The sequence below is a fragment of the Grus americana genome, chromosome 3 (assembly GCF_028858705.1).
Source record: "Grus americana isolate bGruAme1 chromosome 3, bGruAme1.mat, whole genome shotgun sequence".
NCBI lineage: Eukaryota > Metazoa > Chordata > Aves > Gruiformes > Gruidae > Grus > Grus americana.
Genome location: NC_072854.1, coordinates 91,082,612 through 91,107,491, shown reverse-complemented (window position 1 = coordinate 91,107,491; position 24,880 = coordinate 91,082,612). Strand labels below are relative to the sequence as shown.

The following is a 24,880-nucleotide window of genomic DNA, read 5'->3' as shown; positions in this document are numbered from 1 at the left end:
AAGGAATGTTAATGGAGAATAAAAATACCCAGGGGAGATTTTGACCAGGAAATGAATGCTAGCTTTCTAATGAATAGAAAAGCACAGAACCACCTTTAATGGCTACATCTGAAATTGCACAAGAACCAGCTTGGCAAAAGGTCATTTGCCAAGTTACCTTTAGCGTTGACAGCTACACTGGGGGCTAATGACAGCTTCTCATCCAGAAACACTGACGCACCAGAAGCCAGTTTAGTTTGTTCGGTGATCCTATTAGCTTGATCTCTTTAGTTTGCTCAGTGATCCTTTCGACTCTCACAAGGTGGTTTAGGCTACAAACTTCCAGAGCCCCTTTGTCTTTGCGCATTGGGTTTCATGTCCTTCCCCATTCTGTCTTCTTACCTGCGGTATTTTAAGATCTTCCATGGGAAGACTTTTGGAGCATATTTCTCTCGTATTTAAAGAGATGTATACCAGGCTATTAGAAAACAACTCATAGAGATTAGGAGAACTCTCAAAAGTTCCTGAAAATAACTATCTGGGCCCTGCTAGAAAAAGTAAATCTTGATATGCTAATGACATGTATCTGGCAAAAAGATGGTAGATCACATCAGGGAAATTTGGGAGCCATGGCCTTAAACTTTCTCAAACACAGGCTAGGGAATGGCTACAGCAGCAAACATTGGAAGAGAAGACAGAAGTATGTGAACATTTCTGTAAAAAAATCAACGTGTAGGAATTCCCTTCCCAGACCTCTGTCAGCTCCAGTGCTGTGTAAGAGTAGAGGAAAAGGCGGGGGAGGGAAGGCAGAAATCATACATTACCTTCCTAGAGCATAAAATCAAAAGGCATTTAAATAGGACAAGCTAGGAACAGCTTAAATCCAACCACTGAGAAGTGGACTCTCAGCCCCTGTAAGTATTCCCTAAATCTCATACAACCCCCAGCAATTAATATCAGCAGTCTTCTTGTTTCAGCCTTTGTTTTCAGAAGTTCTAGGAAAACTAGTCTCCAGCTCCTCAGTGCTAGGAACTGAATGTCACTGAGCCATCCCTCTAGCAGAGAATATAGCAATGCTAGAGAATGCTCCATTACTGCAACCTGCATACTTGCCTCAATACACTCTCCAAAACATCCCCTCTGTCTATGTCTCGCAGTGATGCACAGATGGCTAACACACTATGCAATATCTACACTGCCGGACAATGGAGCAGAGCACGTTATTTGCATTATTTACAGAGGACAGATGGACAAGTTATTGCAGTGACCCAGCCTACAGATCATCTGCAATGTTGAGGAGGCATTAAGTCCAACCCTGGTGCTTGCAGGTGCTGGCAAAAGCAAATTTCAAGAAACGAACCAGCCGTTTACAGCAGCCAGCTTTATTCTGAAATGCTATCACTACAACTACATTTGCAGAGTAATTCACATGCCAGTTTTGTTCCCACAGAGCCTTCACTCTCAAGTAGAAAACACAAAATATATTGACTAGATTTATCCTTTTCAACAAGAAAGAGAACTGACATATGTAATACTTATGTAGTAACTTCCTCCTTGGCCACGAGCTTTGTATGTGTGGAAATCACCATACATAATGCAGCACATACCGGGGGAGACAGTGACCAGGAAACAGCATCAAAATTGGGTGGAATTTCTCTCAAGCTGTGCCTAGCTGTAGAAAAGTCCAGCTCAAACCTGCTCAGTCATCTGACTCTTAAAACTTTAAACATTTCCAAAGGTTTTAAGGTGTTGCTTTTGCTGTGTACACAACATGCTAACCAGATCTGCAGGCACTTTTATTGGCAGGCTGAGAAGGAACCTTAAGATAACATTTCAGGGGTCTCACACCTATACTAGATAAGAAAAAGGCTGATTTATAAGGAGAAGCAATCTACTTAAATTGAACGCTATGGCTAAGAATGGCCAAGTTGTACAAAGGCTTGCAATGATCAGTTCGCCCATCCTCCACCAACATGCACCACAACAGGCTCTTTCATTCCACAATCACATGGCTGCAGCCAAACATGACATACTGTTCAGCCAGTAATAAAAAGGATCAGCTTTTTCCCCAAGGTCTTGTCTACATATACACTGTACTAAATTAAATTGACTTAGAAAATAACGTAAAGCGGTAGAACCCTCCTGGGTAAATGTTCTTAATTCAGTTTAAGAGCACTTTACATTGAATCAACTTAAGTTAAATAGATAGATACAAGACACAAACTAAATTAAGGATGCCTATACAAGAATGCTGCACTAATATAATCACAGCTGTTTCTAATCTGATTAAGTTAAATCAGTACAACTTCCCTGCAATGGCAAAATCCTTACCAATATCGAAGTTAACCCTTTTTTGTCCTTTTCTGCTTCCAAAGAAGGTTTTGCAGGGTTTTTTTTTTAGTTCCAAAAATCCCAGAGTAGCATCTCTCTCTCAGAATCAATATAAGCTAACCACACTACGCAAGTTATATTAAGGTATTAAAGGCACTGACATTTATGACTTGCAAGTTTTACTACTCCTATGCCAACTAAACATCATAATAATGCTCAGCCCGGCATGGCATAACATTTTCACTACTCTCTCCAAGCAAGAGCAGAAGGGTGATCACAAATACTTGTGCTGTACCCTGCTTTCCATACACCCACGCAGCTTTTGCCTGCAGATGCCCAACATACCTGGAGCAGTTCAGACACCAGGAAGGCGATGTTCCCCAGTCTCTCATTCCTAAGGGTATGGCTCACCAAGAGCTTATCTGAGCAAATTGGAGTGTGGAGTTAGAGCACGTTATCTAACTGCTCCCCAGGCATGGTCTTACTACTGCCCCTCTTCTACCAAAATATAAAGTTCTCTTGCTAACTGTGGGGTAAGCACATATACAAAACAAGTCTGAGGTCACAGACCTATTGTGCTACAAATCCACACTCTAAAAGTCACCTCTCATCTCCTCGGTTCCCACAGAATTTCTCCTTGAAACATATTTGTCAAAATTAAATTCCAGCAATTCCAAAATTACTGGCTTTTTTTCCATTCCTCATTCAAAACCATCTGAATTCCTCCTGAACATCAAGACTTAATCTATCTTCATTCTTTTGGTACTCTCACCTTCATCTCCACCCGCTTCTTCAACTGGGTGTCCCTGAGCTCACTCCAACCTTCCTCATATCCACTCCAGCAATGCAGCCATCACCCTCTCATCACTGCTTGCCTTCTACTGCAATCTCTGAGCTACCATATACAGAACTTCCTCTCCAGTGCAACAAGTTTTCTACATTCAGCATGGAAAGACAATAGCGAGAATCCTCTCAGAGCCCCTTGCAGAGAACTAAATCCATCACTGACCTTAAGAAACTAAGTTATGCCACAACTCTGAACAACATGGTGAGCTGTCACTTCTGCTGAGTACCACCAGCAGCCATGAAATCAATCAGAGTTATAAGTCCATTTAATTTATTATTTTTTTGAAAGTGCTATTTTGAAGCCCTGATCACATGTCAACATGGACTGTAGGTACACGCAAGAGTTCAGTTGCTAAGGGAACCACACTTCCACATTCTATGAGATTTAAATTTCAACTCTCAAAGGGCTGCAGGCACATTTTTGCAATAAACTGTTTGGTCTTGAGTCTCAGATTGACACTGGTAGCTTCTAGCAATTAGAAGGTTATGCGGTCCAACACCAACTGTAGGATTCATGTTCACAGTACATACATGCAATGAGAATAGCAGGAACAATTTCCATTTCCATAAGTAAAGAAACCGAGGCACTATGAGAAAAAAAACCGCTCTGTGCACTGTTTTTGCATGAAATTCCATGTAAAAGAAAAATGACCTCAGCTGTCATGAGAAAGGAACTATAGGAAAATTCAGCAAGACACAGCCTTATTTTTTGTACCTAAAATAGGAGTGATCTGGGATAGAAAAGGAAAGTGTGCATGAGCTAAACACCTACCTGACAGCATTGGGTTCAATAGCCTGCAATTCTTTGTAAGTACAAATAAAGCAGCAACCCTGATCCAGTAGTAGGAGAACAATATTTGTACTGTACTCAATTCTCTCTGCTGCTGGGGCTTAATCCCAGCAAGAATCGTTTTGGTTTAATTAGCTTTTCCCTAGCAGATGGTCAGATGAGAGAGGCAGAGAATGGTACAGGCTTAACTGTTGGGTGATTGTGCAGCTGCATCTGTAGCTGAACAGTTAGCATGTCCAGGAGTCCAGCTGTAGTTTGCACGACACAGTCCCTCTCTGCCATTAGCCAAATGTCAGCTTCCTCTTTCTCCAGATTATACATCAGTCAGAGGCACTACCCAAAGGCAGGCAAACAACTAACATGCAGTCTCACCACCATCCCCTTTCTCAGACAAAACCCTCAAACCTTAATCAGCTGAAAGTCCCTCTTTCTTTGGTGACAGAAGCACATTCAGAAGCATTGCCATGGAAACTTGAGCCATCCTCTGTGCTATTCATCAGAGAAGATCTAGCACAGAAATATTTTATGATCTCTAACGGCACTGAATACAGACAGCAGTCAGTATAATGAAGTAAAATTACAGACTCTGGTATTGTGTGAACATAGTAGCAGGTCATTCTTCAACCAAGCTGCCTGATCCTCACTTCACCTACAACAAGGAATAGCTCGTTACGAGCTGGCAAGGAAAAACAGAGCAGCACTGAGAGAAATAGAAGTGGCGTTAGAGGAATAAACCTATTCAGCCAAAGGGAGAAAAGAGAAAGGAGTTCACAGCCTTTTCCCAAAGATGATCACGTCCTGCCACTTCCCCTTCCCAGAGGTTATGAGTGATGTTGCTACTGACTCCTTTGCAAAGCAGGATTCCTACTAGGCACAGACGGCTCCCTCTTAACCCAAGTCACAGCCATTGCTTACTCTGGAGACCGCATCAAGTATTCTCCATCGACTTCCACTCAGCCTCTGCACCCAGGCACGATGTGGAGTGTCAGAGCACCCACACCTACACACTGGCAGTAGTCGTTGTAACAGGCTGCAAAGGCAGAACAAGGAAAGGAGATTGCTTTCAAAAACATGCTTTGGGCCTAGCAGATTCAGAGTCTGAGCCAAGGGCAGGAACAGGCACAAAACTTGTCTCAACTCTGTAAACAATAGAGCAGCATGGCTCCTGAAGCAAAATGTAACCCTGGAGCATCTTCCTTCTTTTTTGTGGTGTGGCCCTGCAGTTAATCTGCCTCAGTTTGCCTCATTTGTTTTTTTTTTTGTTGGTTGGTTGTTGGGTTTTTTTAATGATTCTCTTAGTCTTCAGCACCATTGAACTGCTGAGAGATTTTATTCTGAGAGTTCAGTCAAAGAAATACAACATGGTTTAATCCAGCTTAGGAAAAACAAACAGATCCACCCACCCATCTTTCATTGGTGACCTGTATAAAGCACGCAACTGGCTATGGCTCTTCTCTCCCCATTCACCTGGGCTCCAGTCAGTCCTTTTATCAGCAGGACCCTAACTACAGCAACGGAGATGTACACCTCCCACCCCCTGCCCTACAGGCTGTAGGTGAGGACGTTGCCTGTCACCAGCAGTCACAGGCTGCACTTCCTGTCCTTCTGTACATGCTATGTTGTACCTCCTAGGTTCACCTTCTGCTCTTTGTGGGGGGATAAGGGATAACCACAGATGCCCCACCTGAGACCAAGCAGGCTTGCTTCAGCTCTTCCCTCAGACACAACCCCTCCTTGAGGCAGGGTCAGAGCTCTCATCAACCATCTCTTTCCACATTTGTCATCATTGTTATCATCAGTGTTGTTCTTCAGCTGGAGCTAATAATGAGCATAAATTGTCCCAAGGGGCACAGGCAGTGAAGGCCCAGTACTTCGGTTTTACCACAAGGTCAGCTTGTCCAGACTAGCCCTACATCCCCTGCCTGGCACTGGTCTTGGAAAAATGAAGTGTCTGGTCTTTACCACTGTTATCCTTTGGGATAGCATACGCCCGTTAATTATTCTGAGATTAAGGAAAAAATATCTCCTTTTTAGCAGTGAAGACAAGCTCTTCACCTCCACAGGGCTCCTCCCTGTCAACCCCCCCTGTAAGTAAGCTCTATGCAGCTCTTCAGAGAGCAAGCTGGGAATAAGAGATAGTCGAGCTGCAAGTGAAGTCACCTATTCTCAAAGGGGCTCAACTGAGAGCAGAGGATGATTGACCACAGATATCCTAAAGAAAGCAAGCCATCATTCTCCAGGTACCTTTTTTTTTTTTTTTTTTTTTTTGGTCAAGTGTCAGACTAAACCGCTCAAAGAGCTAGCAGCTCATCACTTGTCTAAGGGCAAAGACCATGGACAAATGCCAGCGTATTGCCAGGCAGATGTTACAAAGATAAGGTGTTTGTCCAGTGCCGACAGCAAGCTGTTCGCTCATGCCTTCAGCTTCATGCAGCTGCATGAGCTCAGCTCTACAGTCTGTGACTCTGGACTAAGGAATGTCTCAACTGAAGAAACACCGCATCTGCTGCCAGCTCAGCTCCAGGTACCCCAGGATCAGACCAATTTTACAGTCCAGCCGTAGCCCTGCTTTCTGCTCCCTGTCCCACCAGGGGGAGATCTAGCTACTTGGTGAGGGTTACAGTTACTGCTCTAGCCAGAGGAGCACATCTGCTTGGCAGAGGCGTTTGGGACTGGACACTGAAGCACAGAGATCTGAATTCCTAGACAGTCCTGAAGGCCAGCAGGGAAGCCAAAACAAGGAACTAGTCACTTTCTCTCCACAACACAGGAAAACTCTCTGACAGAAAAGGGCCAAGAACCAGCCCTCCCTTCCTCCTTAGTCAATGTCATATCCATTTCATTCGGCTCCCTTACTCCCTTCCCAGCAATCAGAAAGTGACAGCAGAAGCAGTATTTAATCCTAAACAAGGCCTCCATTTTTGCAGCCGTAGCCTACATCGCACGACAAAGCTGAAACACCCGATGACTATACACACTTAAATGTTCTACGAATAACATTCTGTATAACCCATTTTTAGACTTACTTATATTTTGCTACCACTTCATGTTGCCACAGGGCATATTGTTCAGTTTGGCACTGCAGAACAGAGGAAGAAAAATGAAGATTCAGACAAAGCTCTTTCTTGTCAACACCCAAGCCCTAAAAGTCAGGTACGGAGTCAGTAGCAACTAGTTTGAAATAAAATGCCCAGTTTACATGAAATCAAGGGAGAAGAGAGCCCAATGAGAATAATTTCCAACTGTTTCACAACGGTAAGAGTCTTTTGCAACAAGTTACATCTCCCTAATCACCTATCATTGAGATCCTGCTTTGAAAAATGATACGTCCTTCTCAAGAGAGGGCGGCATGGACCAGTCTGGTAACAGCTCTGCAACAACTGACCCAAAGACTGTGGCAACAGCTAAAAAGCAAAAACTATGCTATAAAGCCAGAGCACTTCTGAGAGTCAATTCTTTCATGCCTGCTACTGTCTAAGGATGGTAGTAGTGAGGTCTTCTGCAGAAGACTAACTTCAATATGGAAATGACTGGCAGGTCACAGAATTTCAGGCTACTAGAAATTGCCAGAAGGGAAACAGCAAGTCCTAAAGTCCAAAGCAAACTGGGTAACAAAGTGAATAGTCCAGGGCTTACCCAGGACACAAAAGATGTTCTGCCTTATTTTTCCCCAAGCCTTGCCCATGGGCTGCCCATACTGACACTGCCAAAAGAGACCACATTTCCCTGTGCCAGGCAAATGAAAGACGTTACATAAAGAGGACAAGGATGGCTTGCATGATAGTGGCATAGAAAACTAGTAACCATTTCTCACAGACATCATGTCAAGGATCTCAAAATAACGCATCTGCATCCTGATCTTCCATCCCTCACCAAGTTTGCAGTCCCCTTGCTGGCTGGTACCAGCCAGAAAAAGGAAGCTTTTCCAGAAGAAACTGGAGCAGTTCAGCTGCAGTGCATACGTGTAAGAACATTTACCCACCAACTGGGGGAAGCAATCCTGCCTGGGTTAAATCCCAGAGCCATTCCATCTCTAGGCAGACATCTCATGCACAGTTTGTACTGAGCAGAGCTTGATGGCACAAGCCACTCAATCATCTACTGATTGCCAAGAGCACACAGGCTGCAGGGGGGGACGAGCCAACCTTAATTGGCCTTATCGGTGTAAATTAAACCCTACAAGGCACCCAAGCAAACAGCCAGTTCCTTTGGAGAAGCAGGCATGAGTTATTTTGCTGCAGCTATAAAGGAAACATTGCTGCTAGGACATGCCCCTGGAGTGACTGTGCTGCTCAGCTCTCCCGCTGCATTCCTGGGGTTGTTTAGCATGGACTCAGCTCCAGCCTTTCCTCAAGCAAGAAGTCTGAACCCTGAATGCCATCTGCAAACACAGCCAGACTCCACCTCCTGCATGCCTGCAGGCCACCAGGTGTGGCCAGGAATGGCACAAGCTACACACTAAACACACCTTTGATGTGGAGCTGAAAGCATGTAGCCAGGGGGCACGAACAGCACGCCGCACGCTGCCGTGCTGACTCCCAGTGCAGGAATGTGGCTGCAACCACAGGCCAAGGAAGGCAAACACATTGCATTCCTCACTAGGCAGGGAAGGAAAACAAGCAGCAAGCCCACACACCCACCACGCTGACACCCGCCACGCTCCCCACGCATGCCAGCCCTGCCACTGCCAGGACCCTGACAACAGCTTCAGCCTCAAACTCATCTGAGAGAGAGTCCTCGAGTCTCCAGGCAACTTCTCAAGCCATCGGGCAAGAGAAAGAGCAAGGCAGGAGAGTTAGCAACTGGGCACACAGGCCATGGAGAGAAGAGCTACCACCAGGGCTGGGAAGTAACCACGTTACGAGGCAGGAACAGAGAGCTCTGTGTAGTAGCCTGGGAAGGGAATTTCCCTGATTTTTCCTATAAGGCAAGGGGCGAACATAACGCTAAGCCTTGTTGAGCTAAGGGGGCAGAGCTGACTTCAGGCATCAAGGGTGCTTGAAAGGATCCAGGCCTTTTTCCACTCCCAGGAAACCACTCTACCTTAAGACAAGCAGCTTCTCTGAGATGCAGGTACTTCCTCATGACCCAAAAATCCTTTAATAAACACTGTCCCCACTGCTCACAAAAACAGATCTTCATTGTACATTATTCTCCTACAGCACAGACACCTGGCCACTCACACAATCAAGAGAAGAGAGACTTGACCTCTTGTCTCAGGACTTCACTATTTTAGAGTCACAAGCAGATCCTACGCTCTAGTCAGAAAAAAACACTACTCCTTCACACCGAGCTGCTGCAAATCCCAAAGCTTTCCAAAGAATTCACAGTTCCCAAACACAAAGTTACTCTAAAGGGAAAAAGATAAGGATGCATCAGGACGTGAAGTTGTCAGCAGCGTTCTCAAGTCCATGAAAGGAAGGCTGTATTCTGACTCCCATGTTCTGAATCTGCACTTACTTTGTGCAATACAAGTAGACATCAATTCAGTCCTACAAATGCATTGCCCAGTGCTAAGGGCCAACTGTGAGACTTAATAGCCAGTGCTCTCTCAATGCCAAGCAGGAAAGCCAATGCTCTCATGAGTGCTGTAGCATGAATATATTCCACTTGAATCTACACCAATATCCCAAAGGCTGCAAAAAGAGCTTCTATCTGCCGTGCTTCTCAGAGTAGTTTCTGAACTTCAGCAAAGCACAGGGATGTCAGAAAGGAGCAGGGTTTCGTAAGGCAAAAATGACAGAAACTATTTTAACACAAGCAGATATGGCAGAATATATATTCCTTTAATTTCCAAGAAGCAAAAAGCACACACACGGAGGGAGGCCCGTATGTCACTGCACAAAACAGTGTCAGCAAATTCAAAGAACACCAATGAAGGGTTGAAACACTAATCCCTAGCGAACCCGGAAGGGGAAAGGTCAACGTAGCCACAAGTTCCAGAAACACGTCGATGCATCTAGCAAGCTGCCAGAGCAGGGACGGTTTATAAGGCTGTGGCCCAGCTGCTCCACACTCCACATGTGCACTTCAAGGCCCCCACCAAGGGGAATGGTCTGGTCTTAGGTAACAAGAACAGACCAGATGAAGTCAGTAGACTTTCCCATGTCCATTAAAATTCAAGGCCTCAAGCTACCTATTCCAAGACAGTAAGGTAAGCTGCTGCAGTAGCTCCAGTACTTGGAAGACAGAGGCATGAAAGGCCAGATTTACCAATAGATTTATATCCAAAGATATAAATAGAAGCCTGGCAGGATTTACAAAAGCACACAAACAGATTAGGTGTCTAAATCACCACATGCAGGAGAAAGGGCTTCTCCACTTCTAACCACTCCATACCTCTCCAACCCCAGCCACCACAAGAAAACCAATTTCAGAGAGGACGGAAGCCCCTGCTGCTCTACAGGTTGCCAAGGGCCATCCCTATGCAATCCACTCCAATGGTGACAGTACCTAATCTCCCACAAGTCTCAACAGTGCAACCTGCAATGGCTGCAGCTCTCACAGAATGTAAGTCTGCCTCCTTCCCAGAATAGGAGCTGCCTCTTCAGCCTCTCCTTTCCCTTCCCCCACTACATCTTTATTTTTCATAGACTTAACACTGTTTCAAGGCACAACCCTCATCCTGCCACCGGTGGGCGGGTGAGTGGGGGAAAGGGGCCCTTTATAATTGTAGTGTTGCAATCTGCCAGCCCGGCCAGGCAGCCTGTTCCCGCCTGCACTGTATTAAATACCTTATAACTGATTACACCCCCATGGGGCATGATTAGCAGTCTTCAGAGAACAAAGTCTACTTTCATAAGAATAAGAACAGACACGTACTGCTAACCTACTACACAGCTGGGCAGGTGAGGAAACAAGGAAAAAAGGAGGGTGTGCAGGGGGGAAGAGTTAACTGTACTGCTAACTCTATTCTTTCCTTCCCTCCCCTATCCCAGACTCTCTGAGTTGAGATTTCCACTGGTCTGAATTGTTCCCTTCAGATCTGCCCCAGAAAATTCAGGTAATGTAAGCAAGCTCATAAACAAACTACCGCCTGTGGAAATCAGGCAGAGTCCTAACCTGGAGAGGTAAGCCCTTGAGGCAAGAGGATTGAGCTTTGCGCTAGGTGACAGCAATTCCTTCACACTAGTTCCCAGGAAAAGGGAAGGGTGAATTCCAACAGCAGCATCAAAAACAAGGAGAAGGAAGGAAAGCTCAAAATACAATCACGTACCCACACCCCTCTCTAACCTCTGTATTTATCTGGAAAGCCTATATAGGTAAGAGCAAAGCATCTAATTCAATTTGGAGGTTAAAAGCTCTCCAGAATCAGGTGATTTATTTTTTTCTTGTGGGGAGAGAGGGGGCAGCAAACAAGAGGAAAGCCCTCTCCATCTGAAATAGATAACAGGGATCCCCAAACATACACAGTCCATATGCATTGCCGCAACAAAGAACCAGCCTGATAGAAACTTAGCCAATCTGACATGAAGTGACCTACAACTCATTAGCAGGTGCCTTCCAAATCTCAAATGCCCACACAAACAGCCACAAACGTTACTTGGTGCTATCTGGCCTCCATCTCAGGAAAGCACGAAGAATCAAATAGACTATATAGCCTTTCACCAAAAGGAATAAGAAAAAAAGGAGACAACTCCTAGGCTCAAACAAGTCTAGAATGAGCCCTTCCCCCTACTCTCCCCAAACCTACGACAGAGGAGAACAGAGCCAGAAGCTCCAGGAAAATGGTCTTATTTCAGAGGGACGCCTGTACAGCAGCTTCAACAAGATACTAAGAACCCTTCTGCACCTCAAGTGCAGCACAAATGAGTTCCAGCCACTCCAGCCAGTAAGTCAGCTTCATTGGGGGCCCACCTGAAATGCCTCTATGCACACACACGTAGCATGGGGAATAAACAAGAGGAGTTGGAGACTTGCACATGCCTGCAGAGCTATGATCTTATTGGCATCACAGCCATGGTGAGATGGCTCCTATGACTGGAGTGTTTGAATGGAAGGATACAGGCTCTTTAGGAAGAACAGGCAGGGGAGACAAGGAGGGGATGTCACCCTCCGTGTCCAGCTGGTCCTCTGTGTGACCAGCTGGAATGCATGGAGCTCCGCCCAGGGATGGATGAGGAGCCCACCAAAAGCTTATGGGTCAGGATTAAAGGGAGGGGAGGGACAGGGGACAATATAGTGGGGGTCAGCTACAGGCCACTCAAATAGGAAGATCGAGCGGATGAGGCCTTCTGTATACAGATAGGAGCAGCCTCACATTCACAAGCCCTGGTCCTCATGGGGTACTTCAATGACCCCGATATCTGTTGGAGGGACAACACAGCAGGGCATAAGCAGTCCAAGAGGTTCCTGAAACGCGTTGATGATAACTTTCTTCTCCAAATGACAGAGGAGCCAACAAGGAGAGGTGCCATACTGGACCTTGTTCTCACCAACAAGGAGGGGCTGGTAAGGAATGTGAAGCTCAAAGGCAGCCTTCGCTGCAGTGACCATGAAATAAACGGTGGAGTTCAAGATCCTTAGGGCAGCGAGAAGAGTGCACAGCAAGCTCACTACCCTGGACTTCAGGAGAGCAGACTTTGGCCTCTTCAGGGATCTGCTTGGTAGAGTACCACGGGACAAAGCCCTGCAGGGAAGAGGGGCCCAAGAAAGCTGGTCAGTATTCAAGGGTCACCTTCTCCAAGCTCAGGAGCGATGCATCCCAACAAAGAGAAAGTCAGGCAAAAGCGCCAGGAGGCCCACATGGGTGAACAAGGAGCTCCTGGGCAAAGTCAAACAAAAAAAGGAAGCCTACAGAGGGTGGAAGCAAGGACAGGCAGACTGGGAGGAATACAGAGACACTGTCCAAGCAACAAGGGATCAGGTTAGGAAAAGCTAAAGCCCTGAGAGAATTAAGCCTGGCCAGGGATGTCAAGGGCAACAATAAAAGCTTCTATAGGTATGTCAGTGATAAAAGGAACACTAGAGAAAGTGTGGGCCATCTCTGAAAGGAAACAGGAGACCTGGTTACCCGGGATATGGAGAAGGCTGAGGTAATCAACTACTTTTTTGCCTCAGTCTTCACTGGCAAGTGCTCTAGCCACACCACCCAACTTGCAGAAGGCAAAGGCAGGGACTGGGAGAATGAAGAACCACCCACTGCAGGAGAAGATCAGGTTCAAGAATATCTAAGGAACCTGAAGGTGCACAAGCCCATGGGACCTGATGAGATGCATCCGCAGGTCCTGAGGGAACTGGCGGATGAAGTGGCCAGGCCACTCTCCATCATATTTGAGAAGTCACGGCAGTCCAGTGAAGTTCCCACTGACTAGAAGAGGGGAAACATAACCCCCATTTTTAAGAAGAGAAAGACCCAGGGAACTACAGGCCGGTCAGTCTCGCCTCTGTGCCTGGCAAGATTATGGAGCAGATCCTCCTGGAGACTATGCTCAGGCACATGGAAAATAAGGAGGTGATTGATTGGTGACAGCCAACACGGCTTCACTAAGGGCAAATCATGCCTGACAAATTTGGTGGCCTTCTATGATGGGGTTACAGCGTTGGTGGACAAGGGAACAGCAACTGATGTCATCTACCTGGACTTGTGCAAGACATTTGACACTGTCCCGCATGACATCCTTGTCTCTAGATTGGAGAGACATGGATTCGATGGATGGACCACTTGGTGGATAAGGAATTGGCTGGATGGTTGCACTCAAAGAGTTGTGGTCAACAGCCCAATCTCCAAGTGGAGACCAGTGGCGCTCCTCAGGGGTCGGTACTGGGAGCGGCCCTCTTTAACATCTTTGTCGGTGACACGGACAGTGGGATCGAGTGCACTCTCAGCAAGTTTGCTGATGACACCAAACTGTGTGGTGTGGTTGACACGCTGGAGGGAAGGGATGCCATCCAGAGGGACCTTGACAGACTTGAGAGGTGGGCCTGTGTGAACCTCATGAAGTTCAACAAGGTCAAGTGCAAGGTCCTGCACATGGGTCAGGGCAATCCCAAGCACAACTACAGGCTGGGCAGAGAATGGATTGAGAGCAGCCCTGAGGAGAAGGACTTGGGGGTGTTGGTTGAGGAGAAGCTCAACGTGAGCTGGCAGTGTGCGCTTGCAGCCCAGAAAGCCATCTGTATCCTGGGCTGCATCAAAAGAAGTGTGACCAGCAGGTCGAGGGAGGTGATCCTGCCCCTCTACTCCGCTCTTGTGAGACCCCACCTGGAGTACCATGTCCACCTCTGGGGGCCCCAGTACAGGAGAGACATGGAGCTGTTGGAGAGAGTCCAGAGGAGGGCCACTAAGTTGATCAGAGGGCTGGAGCACCTCCCCTATGAGGACACGCTCAGAGAGTTGGGGTGGTTCAGCCTGGAAAAAAGGCGGCTCCGGGGAGACCTTACTGCAGCCTTCCAGTACCTGAAGGGGCCTACAGGAAAGCTGGAGAGGGACTGTTTACAAGGGCATGGAGTGATAGGACAAGGGGGAATGGCTTTAAACTGAAGGAGGGTAGATTTAGATTAGATATTAGGAAGAAATTCTTCTCTATGAGGGTGGTGAGGCACTGGAACAGGTTGCCCAGAGAAGCTGTGGATGCCCCAAGTGTTTAAGGCCAGGTTGGATGGTGCTTTGAGCAACCCGGTCTAGTGGAGGGTGTCCCTGCCCATGGCAGTGGGGTTGGAACTAGATGATCTTTAAGGTCCCTTCCAACCCAAACCATTCTGTGATTCTATGATTTTAACTGTGTCATTTTGGAAACAAGTCACTTGCTTTACCCAGAGCCCACTGGCTTTGTCCATGGCTCCAGGGATGCTCATGGTACAGTCTGGAAGTATTGGTATTCAGCTGATGTATCTAGAAGGGGGTGGTTTGCTGACACATTCCACCCAGATTCTTACCCAACCCACCCAAGAAGGGATTTGTTGATGGAGACATCAACCCAGCTAAAAATGATCTACTTGTATTTGCTTTACTCAGCAGCTGGTCCTTCAGCCAGCACATAGGAGGTATCTGAATTGTACTGTCTAGTTTCATTCGTACACCAAAATCTGCATATTCTCCTTATTACAGAAAGACCTGAAGGCACCAACTGACTTGAGGCTCTGATGTGCTGGGCACTGATGTAAAAGCATCAATATATGTAGAGTTATCAAACAGATCATACTTCCAGGGTTTGGACAAATGGGAGGTTTCACCATAAATACAAGTTAGTCATTAGAAACTCCTGGAGGTAATTTAAATTATCACAGCCAGCACAAAAATAGTTTTACTTTGGGAGTTGAATTTGCAAAGCTGTAATAAATCCAAGTGACAAAGTAAAACTTTTTATAAAAGCTGAAAATTAGTTGTGAAGCCCCAGGTGGCCTTGTATATAATTTGATTCTGCTACCATGGGCTACCAAAAGAGAAACCACTCTTCACACTGAAGAGAAAAAAAAAAAAAAAAAAAGACAGACCCAAAAACTCTATCATCCCTCAGCTCCTAGGAGACAGAAGTAGTCTGCTTGCGTTTTGTGGGTGTGTATATACATACACATGTAAAATACATAGGAAATAATAAATATATAAATAAAATTTTAAAAACACACAGCTAACAATGAATTGTTCAATCCCCCACCATGCTGGGCAGCTATCAATCAGGCATCTGAGCTCAAACTGGAGCATTGCAATCCAACACTCTCCTCTGGCTGCTGTACCCTCACAGATTCCCTGCACCCACCCCCCATTCCCAGAGTAAATTGCCTTCCACTGCAGAGAAGCACTCCCGCTATTCAGATACTGGTATTCACCACCAGGGCGAGACCCTAATTTAGCCCCGCACGGGCCTTCTGCAAACTGCTAATCCCCAATACACAGCTGTTTTTCAAATGTACAGGCATGAGCAAACCGTAAACGATTTATGGCGCGTGGCAGGAAGACTCCTGGCTCCCTGCGTAGGCGGGGTTTTGGGACAAGATCATGCTTGGACTAATGTTTATATTGCAAGTTGTCAGTCAGGTAGTAAATCATCTCTGGAGCTGCATAGTAATACAGCCCTCCCCATCCAGCTGGAGCATTGACGACACTGAATCCTGTTATAGCCATTTCAGATACACCTGGGGACCTATTTACAAAGGCATCATCTAATCAAGGAAAAATGGATACACTTATAAGTAGACTCTACAGAAATTCTGCAGCCCAGCAAGGGCGATTTGCTTTCAGGAATCAATCCAACCTGGTACAATAAGCTTCCCAAAAATGACACTGTGTACTAGCCCTAGAAGAAACTAGATTGAGTGACTACACAGACATCTACTAACAGAATGTATTGCTAGCAAAATGCAGTTACCTGAGAAAATCCTTCTAAGCAAAGTTTTCATTTCCTGGTCTTTGCATAACCATAGTGCAAGTGATGCTTAGAAATTCAATTTTAAAAGTTCAAGAAATATATTTTGCACACTTTAGTGCACGAAACACTTTCTGCTCAGAAAACTGAAACCACTTAAAAGTAGGATGTGAACTTGATGTCCATTCTCAAGAAAGGTTACTTAACTCTAATTTTAAACAAATATCCTGCTGTTTTCCATTATTTTCTTTTCCCCCATCTGAAAGGACTGTGCACACAATACACTGGGTACAGATCTGCCACAAGTAAAAGGGAAGGGGGAAGAGTTCTCAATAACAAAAAAATGATAAACCCACACAAGAATAGCCAGAACAACAGAATTAACTGCAATCACTTTTCAGTTAAGTCATCTCCCTAGAGTATTTTTAACCTTCCTGTTGGACAGCAGCAGAGTCCTCAATAATGAGCAGCAAAGCTGCAGGATGAAATCTGATTTAGGAGACAATGAAGCAAGGCATCTTTAGGAATTGTACAGAGCTTGCACAGCAGGACATACCCAGGTCTAAATGCAGTTACCTTGAGTAGCATATGCTAAAATAATGGTCAAAAACCTTACTGCCACAATGATTATCTAATTATTATCTCGGGAAAATAACTTGTATTCTTTTGAAACAAATGCTATAAAGTAAAAGTCGCCTAAGGCTTTTTATGAGCCTAAGTACAATTCCCCAATAGTTAGAGCAACTACCTCATCTGTCCCTTTTGATTTCAGAACCATTCACACACGAGCATTACATTAATGCAGGTGGACAACTGAGACTTTAAACGCAAGAATAAGAAAATCCAGTTATGAGTCCTACAACATTGCCACAGCCAGCTTTAACACAGGGCCAAAATACAAATATAGAACTCAACCAAAGACACAGTAGTCACTGTGGGACTCTCAGTTCTGAATTTGCTGACTCCTAGAAATCAGAAATTTAAACCAGCTCTCTCTTGCCACTAGCTGCAGGTCAGATTCTCTGTGCCTAAAAACCAGGCTAATCCCTGCAGGAAACCTTACACTTTCTCAGCATCACAAAACTTCCGTGGACATGAGTAACCCTTTACTCACAGCCATTATGCCTGCCACAAAAGGGTTACATTGTGGCCTGAAGCACACGTGGCTCCTAGAACAGCCCATAGGGAGGGGGATCCATACAGGGATCTCAAAGTTTGCATGACCTGCTCCTAGCTCTGAAAATACACACACATGCTCCTTCCTTCGGAGTCCCTTTTGTGTTTAGGCAGACATTACAAACACACAACTTTTGATATATATCTCCATAGCACTGCCACTTACCTTTGTTAGTCGATCCATCAAACCGATTGCATGCCTATTTGACCAAGCAACACTGATGATTCTCTCGATCCTCAACGCAGATTGGACATGAGCACAGGACACAGACTGTGTCCTCCCAGACACTAGTACATTGAGGCTCATGCTACAACATATCAGATCTCAGTTGAACAGCCTTAAAGCCCTTCCTTTCAGCCGCCTTCCAGACTAAAGTCCACTACAAGACTGCAACGTGGAGAGGCCAAACTCCACACGCTCTTTTCCCTCTTACAAGCAAAGCCAAGAAGCACAAAGCTCGGCATGAAGAGACAATCCTTACAGTTCTTCACGTTCATGAGTAAGAGAGTCCTCATCTGTGGACTGCACTATCTTTCCAAAGACCCTGCTCTCCTCCAGCTTAAAATTCTCACCTACCAGGACTAATCCAGAGCAACTGGAGTGCTTTGTGGGCTTGTGGTTTTTGGTTGGTGGTTTTTTTTCCTAATGCAGTTATCACAAAAAAGAAAGGTTAGTGGGCAACCTAACGTAGCAAATAAATGTGATTCAATACCTTGCCTCCGACACAGACCAATACAAGGTGGTTTAGAAGATGGAGCAAGAAGCCCCAGTGAACAATTATGGAACAAACTACCCTTTCTTCAAACCTTTACCTGTTAGAGATTGGGTTATGTCTGAAAAATACACCTTCTAAAACAAGTTATTTAGCTAAAGCAAGTCTGAACATTTCCACTCGTAAGTGCTTGATCTTTTCTGAATCCCGCTCAGCTCTTAGCCTCAGTGCTATTATGTGGTAGTGAATTTCCACAGATTAGACATCATGTGAAAATACTTTAAAATCATTATTCAGTTTGATGCCTATCAGTTTCACTGAATTGCATTCACCTCAACTGAAGAATACATTCCAGCTCCTTCACCTCTGCACAGAAGTCTTCCTCAGGCTTGGCACCCAGCATTGTTGAAAAGCAGAGGAAAACTGAGCCCACCCAAGTGATGCTTATCCTGCATTCCAACCATTGCAATGCTAGTCTCACACTCCTACACAGCCTTCCATGCCATTTCCTTCCTAAGCACAGCTCCCAGGAGGACACTCCAGAGAGGGTGGCTCATGTCATTCCAAATATGAGACAGCCTGCAAGCTGCTGCTCTTCGCCCTCTCTGTCTGAGCATATTAGCAATAAGACCATACATGAACATCCTGACGATGAAGGGAACAATTTCCGAGTCTGGAACAAACGAGGGGGCAAAAGAGAGAAAAGATAAATTTAAGTCAAAAAGATTCAGCCAGATAAGGCCTTACAAGCTGTGGAAACAAGCAAACCACTCCTGGGAAGGGAAGAAAGAGGGAGGTCTCAGAGTGCCCACTTGCTTTAAACAAGGCAAGGCCTGACTTGCACTCTGTAACAATTTCACCATGCTACAGGATACACAGGACAGTGGATCAGACAGGGGTCTGCTTCATTTTGAAGTCACAGCTTGGAATATCCTTTTCATCTCTCCTCCACCGAGCTTTACTAAAGCATTCAACACCACATTACCCAAGCATCTTATAGACACTTATGGACTCTTCCACAAACCCCCAGTAAGATGGGTGTTAATCATATCCTGCAGCCAAAGAATGAAGAGCAAGAAACAGTAGTGATCTGAACATGTTCACCCAGTATTTCTGCGGCAGAAATTAGATATCCTATGTTGCAGTTCAGAATTCTGACCACAGGGTCATCCTTCCCTTCCAACCAGCTATAAAGATACTTCAATTTTAAAAAGTAACATACTTCCTACTACAGTTACAGACCCAGCCAATCTAGATCTAAGGAAAAGCCCTCAGGTAGGGGAACTGGCAGGGAAACAGGATGGACGATTTCATACCCTAAGGCATTAGCCCTGTTTGCATAGATAATGCACATAGTTCCTTTGCAGTCCTGTGTAAAATTAATTTCAGAGAGGATCATATTTACCCAGTTACCAGTGACTTGAAGTACACGCAGCTAGCACAAATGCCACAAGCACTCACTCTCTTCATAGCTCAAGGTGTCATACAAAAAGGGGATATCTTCTCAATCAAAGCCTTCAAGGAAGGAGATGAACGTACCCTGCTTCAGGACCGTAAATTTACTCACAAAGCATCAAAGTTGAACAACCAAGAAAATCTGCTCTATTATGACAATTCCACTTCCTGACAACCCTAGTCAAAAAAGCAGAGATGAGTCAAAAAGATATCAAGCCAGATCCTCATTTCTTAGTAGAGGAATCCTGCCCTCAATCTGTAGCACATACAGACTCATTTGAGACCCCTACCTCTTATATTTCTCCCAGCAACATGAAAGGCAGAGAGTTATTAGCCATTACTACATTATTCTTGCCACACTTTGCTGCAAAACCTAGGCACTTGCTAACAAGAACACAACACGGTTAATTCATTGTGATCTAACCTCCAGAATTATTTCTCAGGACTATGCTGTAGTTGTGGTAACACATGGAAATCTCAGAGTCCAGCTTCCAGTGGATCCTCCGTAAAACATAGCAGACATTTTAACATGTTAGGAAGCTCACCTTCAGAAAAATCGTCAGCCTCCAGGACTCACAAGCATCAAGTTTACTTCAAACAGCTACCAAAAAATACAATCACATTTTACTGAAACTTGTTTATTTTGCTATTGCTCAAACAGCTTGGCTTTCTTCACTTTTTTAAAACCACTTAACATGCCACAGCAGCTGCCACAAATCTTTTCTCCAAGCTCTGGTACCATTCATACCAGCATATTGACCAAAAATCACTCATCATCCCATCTGACTTTATTTATCCTTCTCTGGGACAAAAAGAGGACAGACCTGCAAAGGACTATACCTCTTTCAAAACTATAGTCTGTTTCCCCTACATGCTACGCCACATGCTTGTACTTAAGAGTGGATGGCAGAGATAAGAATTCAGGGTTTGAAAGCTGCAAAGCAAGTAACTCAGCAGCAGCCAACAAACTACTTGAAACAGATTGCAAAAGAATGCAAGGTCATCTTTGGTTCAGAAAGTTGGTTTGAGGAGGCAACAGGTCTTGGCACGTAACTCATCCCCTCATGACCCAATGCCTTGTTTAATATTAAAGATGAAGATAGCCATGGGCTGCACTTTGGAACTCTGCTGGCCCTGCTGAAATGCATTCCCATTATTTCAAGAGCACTGGGTGCCTGGGAAGGAATGAAAAGCAAAAAGCTTCTGATACCACAGTGTCGTGGTTTTGCCCCAGCCAGCAGCTAAGCACCATGCAGCAGCTCGCTCACCCCTCATCCCTCATCCCCCAAGGGAATGGGGAGAAGAATGAAAAAAAAAAAAAACCCAAACCAAAAAACGTTGTTGGTTGAGATAAAGACAGTTTAATAGGATAACAAAGGAAGACGATGATGATAATAATACTACAAGTGATGCACAAATGCAATTGCTCACCACAACGGAAGGGGAAAAAAACCAACAACCACCCAATGCCCAGTCTGTTTCTGGGCAGCATATCTGCTTCCTGGCTAGCTTCCCCAGTTATATCCGGAGCATGACATTATATGCCAGGGAATATCCCTTTTGCCAGCCTGGGTCAGCTGTCCTGGCTGTGCTCTCCCAGCTTCTTCAGCATCTGGCAAGGCGTGAGAAGCTGAAAAGTCCTTGACTTAGTGTAGACATTGCCTACACTAGTAGGCAACTACCTAGTTACAACTAAAACCATCAGCGTGTTATCAACATCATTCTCATCCTAAATCCAAAACACAGCACTATACCAGCTACTAGAAAGAAAATTAACTCTATCTCAGCTGAAACCAGGACACACAGCTAAGACCTGCTAGCTTAAATGCTGATTTAACATCCAGAAACTGAAGCACACTGTATGCAAAGCACTATTAAGATACATATGCTTTCTGCAGTGATTCACTAAGAAGTGAAGAAAAGAGAAAGGAGTTGTGCTAAAAGCAATTTGACAAGTGTCGTGGTTTAACCCCAGCCGGCAACTAAGCCCCAAACAGCTGCTCACTCACTTTCCCACCCCCCGGCAGGACGGGGAGTGAATCGGAAGAGTGAAAGTGAGAAAACTCGTGGGTTGAGATAAAGACAGTTTAATAGATAAAGCAAAAGCCGCGCAAGCAAGCAAAGCAAAACCAGGAATTCATTCACCACTTCCCATGGGCAGGCAGGTGTTCAGCCAATCCCTGGAAAGCAGGGCTCCATCACGTCTAATAGTGACTTGGGAAGACAAACACCATCACTCCGAATATCCCCCTCTTCCTTCCTCTTCCCCAAGCCCCTTATGTGCTGAGCATGATGTCGTATGGTATGGAATATCCCTTTGGTCAGTTGGGGTCAGCTTTCTCCCCAGCCATCCTCTGGCAGGGCAGTGTGAGAGGCAGAAAAGGCCTTGGCTCTGTGTAAGCACTGCTCAGCAGTAACAAAAACATCTCAATATTATCAGCACTGTTTTCAGCACAAATTCAAAACATAGCCTCATACTAGCTACTATGAAGAAAATTAACTCTATCCCAGCCAAAACCAGCACAACAAGTAAGTGAAAGGTATGAACATCTCAAAGGACCTAGATGCTGAGTACCAAATAGTTGCCCTTCTAAACTGGATCTCAACAGTGAGGTCAGGAGAGAACAGAAAGGCCAGCAGTACATCTACACTACCTATCAGGGGATCAGTTAAAATACAGGTAAAAAACCCAATGTGGTGGAAGAAATAACCTAACAGAACAGAGAATCACTAGAATTACCTAACTTTGGCATTGCAATTATTGCAAGAGCAGGATCATCAGAAAGGATTTCACTGGGATCCTGACTGGACAGATCTCTTGTGATTACACAAAGAACACAGCTGCTTCAGCACTGACAGAGCAGGCTTTAGACTGCTTCTCTGGATGGCACGTAAAGAGCATTTGCTTACATCTTTCATTGAGCTTTTCTTCCCAGGGGGACTTACTGCATTCTTCAGGGTCACTCTCATTTCACTGACACCCCTAGCCTCTCAATTCAGGCAATGTAAGCCTACTATGATGCAAAGAACACCGCAGAGGGGAACAGTTTTTCAGCATATTCTCAAAAGATTCCAGTAGTGTGACCAAAAGAACAGTCTGACTCAACATCAGCTCATTCCTGGTTTTCTTACCTGCTGTCTGATTCTTCAAAAAGGATTCATTGCTTCCTCTTACATAGGCCCTTTATCCCAGTTCCTTCTCTGAATCTGTAAAAGAGAGATGCACACCTCTGAAAAGCTTTCTCTGGCACAGAACTATCTGCATCTGATGGATGATTCTTTTCAGTGAACAACCTCTACCCGGCATCTCTCAGATCTAGGTCATTCTCAGCCTTGCCAGACTTGCATATCATTTGCACACACTGATGCCTACCAATGCAATCTCCTGCCCATCTAAAAATCTATTTATTAGGACTCAGTCTTTTACTCTGCTCCATGCAGTGTGCTCAAGCCCAGAGCCAGATGCAGTTCAGTACTGTTCACCTCTTTTTCTTTAAAAGTCTTCCCGTGTTCCCAGGGGTTGCTCACTAATTCCATGGTAGGAAGCATTCCTTGTACTAGAGAGGGTGTCCAGGTTGGTAGAGAATTTCCCATTCCCTCCTGCCAGGTTTGGCACCAGGGCAGTGCTGCTCCCTCCCTTCCAACTCTGCCTCTATCAACTATACTCTGGTTCCTTAACACACATATGCTGGCCCAGACTTGTTCCACTTCACAGCTCCTACTCCAGCAACACTCCCTGCACAGATACTGCTTTCTCATCCCCCACACCATCTACCTCTCCATCACCCAGATAAGGCTACACCCTGCCTGGACCTGGTTTGGCCTGCTGCTTCCGTGCCCACTCTCTCCCTCCACGCGAGAAGAGCTCCTGAATGCCCTAATGGCCGAGGCGGTGGAACTACCACCCTCCCTCACGGGAACGGCCCCTTCCCCAGGGCCGAGGCTGTGGCCCTACCACCCTCCCGCACCCGGCCCGCACCTGCCGCCCACCCCGCCCGGCTGACTCCCCCTGACCACGGTGCGACCCGCCCGGACCCGCTGTCCTCGGGGAACTCCGACATCTCTTCCCGGGCCCGGGCCACACACGGGGACAGGGAGAGCCCCCTGCTCGCAGGGCGCCGGCCCGAAGCCCGCCCGGAAAGGCCGGCGAGGCCCGGGGGCGCGGGGGGCCCCGCCCGGGCCCGGGCTCGGTCCCCAGCCGATCGCGTTCCCCGGCTCCCCGCCCCCGGGGCCCCAGCCCGGCTCTGACCCGGTCGGGCTCGGCTCCGCCCGGGGTCCCAGTGACTTTGCGGCCGGTTCTGCCCCGGTTCGGCCCCGCCTCGGGCCCGCCCCAAACTTTGCCCCCGCTCGGCTCGGCCCCACACTCTCGCTTCAGGCCGCCATTTTGCCGCGGGGCACGCCGGGTAATCCGGCGGAATCCCCACGCCGCAGCGCAGCTGCGTCATCGGGCAGCACGGGAGGGGGCGGGGCCAGGCGCGGCGGCGGGCGGGCGGTGCGTCTCCCCCGTCACCGCGGCAACGCGGGGGGGGGGCGGGACGAGCGGCGGGGGACAGGGGCCACGGGACGAAACCAACGGCGCCGCGGGGGGCGGGGCGAGCGAACCCAAGTGCCAGCGACGGGGGGGAACGGTGCTGGTGCCCTCCCCTCAGCAGGGGCGAGGCGCGCCTCTCTGTCTTCTCTACCGGCGCTGCCAACGGGCTCGGCCTTCCGCCGGACCGGGCCCTCTTACCCTCCCCGGGCTGGTGGGGCCCGGGACCGTGGTAGCAAGAGGCGGGTGGCGGCTTCGGGCAGGTCCGCGTTTGTCTGAGAAAGCTTTGCCAGGCTTCATATTCAATAAATCTCCCTGATGAGACAAGCCGGCTCAAAAATAGCACCGAGGGCACGGGGATAGTCCAACAACCCGGCACCGACGTGCCCTCGGGCAGGAAACCGGCAGGGTTGAGAGGTCTTCGTTTGGATTTAGGAACACGGGGTGGGCTGACAGGCTGTGAGCTGCCCTTCGCTGCGCGGCCCTGGCCGAGGCCTCTCTCCCGGCCGGGGAAGGATGCAGAACCTGCCCCTGCCTTTGCTTCTGGAGGCTCCAGCAGAGCAGCGGGCTGCAGCCCTTGGTCACCTCACCGGCTGCTTCCGAGGTTACGGGTTTGTCCCGTATCAGAGCAGACCTTGAAAAGAGGCAGCTCAACTGCCGAGCTGGTGAAGATGACAGAAAAAAACACAGTTTAGGTTATGGCACTTAGAGCCTGTGGGTGCGCTCAGGACCCCAAAGTGGGCTCACAGTAACTGCA

General features: G+C 46.8%; 1 protein-coding gene across 6 annotated transcripts in view; it reads right to left on the bottom strand.

The window, feature by feature from the left end:
• The window catches only part of TJAP1 (tight junction associated protein 1), a 46,387-nt gene extending 22,407 nt beyond the window's left edge, over window positions 1-23,980 (bottom strand). For 4 of the 6 annotated variants that reach the window (XM_054821964.1, XM_054821966.1, XM_054821960.1 and 1 more), the window contains exons 1-2: window positions 23,845-23,980; window positions 22,728-22,802 (exon numbers count right to left, since the gene is read on the bottom strand). The gene's annotated coding sequence lies outside the window, so the exon portion shown is untranslated. The other 2 variants (XM_054821961.1, XM_054821965.1) reach the window with 2 other exon arrangements.
• Window positions 23,981-24,880: the final 900 nt, after the last annotated feature.